Raw genomic sequence first — 6,815 nt, forward strand, 5'->3', positions numbered from 1 at the left:
TGCCCTTGTGGGATTTGAACCCACACCGGGATTTTCCGTGCCCACCGGCATTGGGTGTATTCAGTGGCCTGCGTGGGCGATATGGAGCGATTGGTTTCATGACAGCGTGAAACCAGTTCGCAATCGCCTGCTCAGCTCGCCATCAGCTTGGGGAATAGACAGAAAGAGCAGAGCACCCCTGTGGCTGTTCCCATCAACAATAGGTACACCGTTTTGGATACTGTTGGTGGGGACGACCTACCAGGGACAAGTTATAGTGGTCGCGTCTCTGGCACTGAGGCTAGACCCTCAGCTCAGAAAGGAAGGAGGGAAACGAGGAGAGCAGTAGTGATAGGGGATTCGATAGTTAGGGGGACAGATAGGAGGTTCTGTGGGAGAGGTCGAAAATCCCGGATGGTCTGTTGCCTCCATGGTGCCAGGGTCTGCGATATCTCGGATCGAGTTCTCAGTATTCTCAGGAGGGAGGGTGAGCAACCAGATGTCGTGGTCCATGTAGGGACCAGTGACGTGGATAGGAAGGAGGAGGAGGTCCTGCAAAGAGAGTTTAGGGAGTTAGGTGCTAAGTTGAAGGACAGGACCTCCAGGGTTACGATCTCAGGAGTGCTACCCGTGCCATGTGCTAGTGAGGCTAGAAATAGGAGGATAATGCAGCTAAATACGTGGCTAAGGAGATGGTGCAGGAGGGAGGGCTTCATGTTTCTGGACAATTGGGCTCTGTTCCAGGGAATGTGGGACCTGTTCCGACGGGACGGTTTGCACCTGAACTGGAGGGGGACTAACATCCTTGCGGGTAGATTTGCTAGTGCTGGTCTGGGAGGTTTAAACTAGATTTGCAGGGGGAGGGGAACCAGAGAATTAGAGCAGATAGTGAGGTGGAGGAGGATAAAGGTCAAGCGAGGAATGCATGTATAAAGAGTCCGTATGTGATAGAAATGTTCTCAGGTGCATCTATTTCAATGCAAGGAGTATTGTCGGAAAGGCAGATAAGCTTAGGGCGTGGATTGGCACGTGGGATTACGACATTATTGCTATTAGTGAGACTTGGTTGCAGGAGGGGCAGGACTGGCAGTTCAATGTTTCGGGGTTCCATTGTTTCAGACGTGATAGAGAGGGAGGGATGAAAGGGGGAGGAGTGGCATTACTAGTCAGGGAAAATATCACAGCTGTGCATAAGCAGGACAGCCCGGAGGGCTCTTCTACAGAGGCCATATGGTTGGAGCTGAGCAATGGGAAAGGTGTGACCACACTAATAGGGTTGTATTATAAACCGCCCAATAGGCAGAGAGAATTGGAGGAGCAAATCTGTAGAGAGATAGCAGACTGATGTAAGAAACAGAAAGTTGTGATAGTAGGAGATTTTAATTTTCCACATATTGACTGGGATTCCCAAACTGTAAAAGGGCTGGATGGCTTGGAGTTTGTCAAATGTGTTCAGGAAAGTTTTCTAAATCAATATATAGAGGTACCGACGAGAGAGGATGCAATACTTGACCTCCTATTAGGGAACAAGACAGGTCAAGTGACGGAAGTATGTGTAGGCGAACATTTTGGGTCCAGTGACCACAATGTCATTAGTTTTAAGCTAATTATGGATAAGGATAGGTCTGATCCTCGAGTTGAGATTCTAAATTGGAGAAAGGCCAATTTTGTGGAAATGAGAAAGGATCTAGGAAGAGTGGATTGGCATAAATTGTTTTCTGGCAAGGATGTGTTCAGTAAATGGAAGGCATTCAAAGGCGAAATTTTGAGAGTGCAGAGTTTGCATGTTCCTGTAAGGATTAAAGGCAAAGTTAACAGGCATAGGGAACCTTGGTTTTCAAGGGATATTGGCGATCTGGTTAAGAAGAAGAGAGAGGTGTATAGCAGCTAAAGGCAACAAGGAGCAAATGAGGTACTTGTAGAGTATAGAAAATGTAAGAAAATACTAAAAAAGGAAATCAGAGGGCAAAAAGAAGACATGAGGTTGCTTTGGCGGATAATGTGAAGGTAAACCCGAAGGGTTTCTACAAGTATATTAAGAGTAAAAGGATAGTAAGGGACATACTTGGTCCCCTTGAAGATCAGAGTGGTTGTCTATGTGTGGAGCCTCACGAGATGGGGGAGATCTTAAACAGTTTTTTTGCATCAGTATTTGCATCAGGAAACTGGCATTGTGTATAAGGAAGGAAGGGAAACAAGCAGTTGTTTCATGGAACATATAGAGATTAAAGAGGAGGAGGTGCTTGCTGTCTTACAGTGAATAAAAGTAGATAAATCCTCCGGGCCTGACATGATATTCCCTCGGACCTTGAGGGAGACTAGTGTAGAAATTGCAGGGGCCCTGGCAGAAATAGCCACGGGTGAGGTGCCGGAGGATTGGAGGGTAGCTCATGTTGTTCCGTTGTTTAAAAAAGGCTCCAAAAGTAAACCAGGTAATTACAGGCCAGTGAGCCTGAGGTCAGTAGTAGGTAAATTATTGGAAGGTGTTCTGAGAGATCGGATATACAATTATTTGGACAGCCAAGGGCTGATTAAGGATAGTCAGCATGGCTTTGTGCATGGTAGGTCGTGTTTAACGAACCTTGTAGAGTTTTTCAAGGAGGTTACCAAGAAAGTAGATGAAGGAAAGGCTGTGGATGTTGTCTACATGGACTTTAGTAAGGCCTTTGACAAGGTCCCACATGAGAGGTTAGTTCAGAAGGTTCAGACACTTGGTATCCATGGAGAGGTTGTAAACTGCATTCAAAATTGGTTGTGTAGGAGAAGACAGAGAGTGGTAGTGGATGATTGCTTCTCAGACTGAAGGTCTGTGACTAGTGGTGTGCTCAGGGATCTGTGCTGGGACCATTGTTGTTTATTGTCTATATCAATGATTTGGATGATAATGTGGTGAATTGGATCAGCAAGTTTGCTGATGACACTAAGATTGGAGGCATTGTGGACAGTGAGGAAGGCTTTCAAACCTTGCAGAGAGATCTGGACCAACTGGAAAAATATGCCAGAAAATGGCAGATGGAATTTAATGCGGAAAAGTGTGAGGTGTTACATTTTGGAAGGTCAAACCAAGGTAGGACATTCACAGTAAATGGTAGGGCACTGAGGAGACTGGAGGAACAAAGGGATCTGGGAATTCAGATTCATAATTCCTTGAAAGCGGTGTCACAGATAGACAAGGTTGTAAAGAAAGCTTTTGGCATACTGGTCTTCATAAATTAAAGTATTGAGTATAGGAGTTGGGATGTTATGGTGAGGTTATATAAGACATTGGTGAGGCCAACTTTGGAGTATTGTGTGCAGTTCTGGTCGCTTAACTACAGGAAGGATATCAGTAAGATTGAGAGAGTGCAGAGAAGATTTACTAGGACGTTGCCGGGTCTTAAGGAGTTGAGTTACAGGGAAAGATTATACAGGTTAGGACTTTATTCCTTGGGGCGTAGAAGAATGAGGGGAGATATAGAAGTTTACAAAATTATGAAGGGTATAGACAGAGTAAATGCGAGTAGGCTCTTTCCACTTAGATTAGGAGAGATAAACACGAGAGGACATGGCTTTAGGGTGAAAGGGGAAAGGTTTAGGGGGAACACTAGGGGGAACTTCTTCACTCAGAGAGTGGTGAGAGTGTGGAACGAGCTGCCATCTGACGTGGTAAATGCGAGCTCACTCTTATGGATGGGAGAGGTCTGGAGGGTTATGGACTAGGTACAAGTCAATGAGACTAGCGGAATAATATTCCGGCACAGACTAGAAGGGCTGAATGGCCTGTTTTCTGTGCTGTTGTGTTCTATGGTTCTAGGTTCTATCCCTGCCTTCGGACATCGGGAACCTCATTGTTACACGTTAGCAAATCATTATTAGGGCTGAGCGCCAGGATCGGCCAATCCCCTTGGATCGTCCACCCACGTCGGCGGGAAAGCACATTGGTGTAGAACACGTCTTGACAACTGTGACATGCTGAATTTGGGCCTTACTCGCCAGGGCCTCGCTCACATCGCCGACGTCCGAGGAGCAGAAGATGCTGGAGGCCGACAGCGATGGGACCCTGCAGGAACGTCCATGACCCACTGGGCGGATTCTCATGGACAAGGCTCCATCGTGAAGCAGCTCACGGAAGTTGGAAAGTCACTGCTGATGATCACAACGGGCGATGGTCGAGGAGGTGGGAGAGGAAGAGGTGTCGGGGGAGGGTGAAGTTGGGAGGGGGGGAATGAAGGTGTCGGGGGGGAGGTTGTGAGGGAGAATGGGGGGTGGAGGGGGTAACGGAGGAGAAGACTGAAACTGGGGAGGTAGGTGTGAGGGGGTGGAAGGCACAGGTGGAGGGTCGTGGAGAGGGGAGGGTGTCTGGAGGGAGGGAGGGGTGTGGAGAGGGGAGGGTGTCTGGAGGAAGGAAGGGGTGTGGAGAGGGGAAGGTGTCTGGAGGGAGGAAGGGGTGTGGGGAGGGGAGGGTGTCTGGAGGGAGGAAGGGGTGTTGGGGGGGGAGGGTGTCTGGAGGGAGGAAGGGGTGTGGGGAGGGGAGGGTGTCTAGAGGGAGGAAGGGGTGTGGAGAGTGGAAAGTGTCTGGAGGGAGGAAGGGGTGTGGGGAGGTGAGGGTGTCTGGAGGGAGGAAGGGGTGTGGAGAGGGGAAGGTGTCTGGAGGGAGGAAGGGGTGTGGGGAGGGGAGGGTGTCTGGAGGGAGGAAGGGGTGTTGGGGGGGAGGGTGTCTGGAGGGAGGAAGGGGTGTGGGGAGGGGAGGGTGTCTAGAGGGAGGAAGGGGTGTTGGGGGGAGGGTGTCTGGAGGGAGGAAAGGGTGTGGAGAGGGGAGGGTGTCTGGAGGGAGGAAAGGGTGTGGAGAGGGGAGGGTGTCTGGAGGGAGGAAGGGGTGTGGAGAGGGGAGAGTGTCTGGAGGGAGGAAAGGGTGTGGAGAGGGGAGGGTGTCTGGAGGGAGGAAGGGGTGTGGGGAGGGGAGGGTGTCTAGAGGGAGGAAGGGGTGGGGAGAGGGGAAGGTGTCTGGAGGGAGGAAGGGGTGTGGGGAGGGGAGGGTGTCTGGAGGGAGGAAGGGGTGTGGGGAGGGGAAGGAGTAAGGGTTGAGGAAGAAGTAAGAATGGAGGAAGGAGTCAGGAAGGGGGTAGGAGTAAAGCTTCTTCTCCCGAAGGAAGAGGTGAGGCTGGAGGAAGGGGTTGGGAGGGGAGGGACTAAGGGTGGCTGAAGAGGTAAGGGTGGAGGAAGGAGTCAGGAAGTGGGAGGGGCTAAGTGGGTGGGGAGCTGGGATGACTTGGGGTGGGGGGGGGGAAAGGGCTCCAGTTGGGGGGAGAAAGGGTGCAAATGGGGGAATGGACAGGGAGAGGCCTGGGGGTTGCTTGGGGGATGGTGTGTGGAGCGGGTGATGTGCAGGTGAATTTGCACAGGAGGGGTCGGGTAGTTCCACATCTGCCTCCTGGGGACCGAGCTGAGGGTGGGCTTGGTATGGAGGGATGGTGAGAATGACCGAGGGCAGAGTGAAGCGGTGGGGTGGGAGGGTGAGGGTTCAGTGGAATCGGTAGAAGGGCGAGGGTGGTTGGTGAGGACTCGGAGGCAGACATGGACCCTGGGGGTGGGAAGGAGGAGGTTGGGGAGATGAATGTGGGTACGGGTGGGATTTCTGGAAGGAAGGGAACGTGCATATTCACCTGGGCTTCCTCGAAGGAAAAGGGTTGTGGCTGGTAGGTCACAGAGGGGAGGTGCCGGGGGTCAACAGCGATGGGGAAAGGAAACTTGGCAGAGATCCCAGTGAACCAAAGTAGAGATAATTCGTGCAGGGCAGCCGAGTCAGAAGCAGGAGAGAGAGAAGCTCCCAGTTGCGTTGAGGGAGGGATGATGTGGTGTAGGATCCTCATGAGGGTGTTCACCGCTGACCTCACTGTCACCACAGGCAGGGTCCACACCCTCACCAGACAGCGCAATGACCACTCCTCACAGTGAGTGAGGGGCCTAATGTGGGCCAGCCCACCCCTGGGTCTGGGACCTCTCCCTGCTGTTGTGAGCCAGCTTCTCCTGCATGGAAACAGACAGAGAGAGTGTGGGCAGGACACATGGCGCTGTGTGGAATGTTTGTGTGGTGAGCGGGGACATGGACAGGATGAGGTGGGAGCTCCAGAGGACATGAGGCTGATGGAGATGTGAGGCTGTGCGAGAGAGTTAGTGCTGTTGTCCCTTAAGGTGTGAGATCCCTGTGAATGTGTGATGGGTTTGTGAGTGTGTGAGTTGAGAGTGATGAGAAGCGTGAGTTACCCTGGTGGAATGGATGAGACCATTCATCCTGTAGCGGCACAGGGTGGCTGTCCTCTTTTGCAGGGCATTGGCACTGACCACTGCCTCCCAAGCCTGGTTGGTCACATCACTGCCCATCCTGGGGTAGAGGACATCACAGCAACCTCCATGGTGTCCAAAAGGCATTTCAGTGATGCCTCACTAAACCTGGGGGCTACAGTCTTTTTGCCTCGCGATTACTAGTCCAGTAACATAACCACTATCCCACTGCCTCCTCTTTATTCCTTTCAATAGTTGGCACTGTCACATTCTATTAGGCATGTCTTTAAGGACCTGCTCCTGGTTTTACTGGTATATAACCAAACTTGGGAGGCAGTGGCAGTGTTAAAATCCAGGGACCTAGGCTAATGCTCTGGGGACATGGGTTCAAATCCCATCATGGCAGGTGATGGAATTTCAATTCAATTGATAAATCTGGAATTGAAAGCTAGTCTCAGTAATGGTGATCATGAAACTATCATCAATTGTCTTAAAAACCCATCTGGTTCACTATTGTCCTTTAGGGAAGGAAATCTGCTGTCCTTACCCGGTCTGGCCTATAGGACTCCAGACCC

Source organism: Carcharodon carcharias, chromosome 32 (genome assembly GCF_017639515.1).
Source record: "Carcharodon carcharias isolate sCarCar2 chromosome 32, sCarCar2.pri, whole genome shotgun sequence".
Taxonomy (NCBI): Eukaryota; Metazoa; Chordata; class Chondrichthyes; order Lamniformes; family Lamnidae; genus Carcharodon; species Carcharodon carcharias.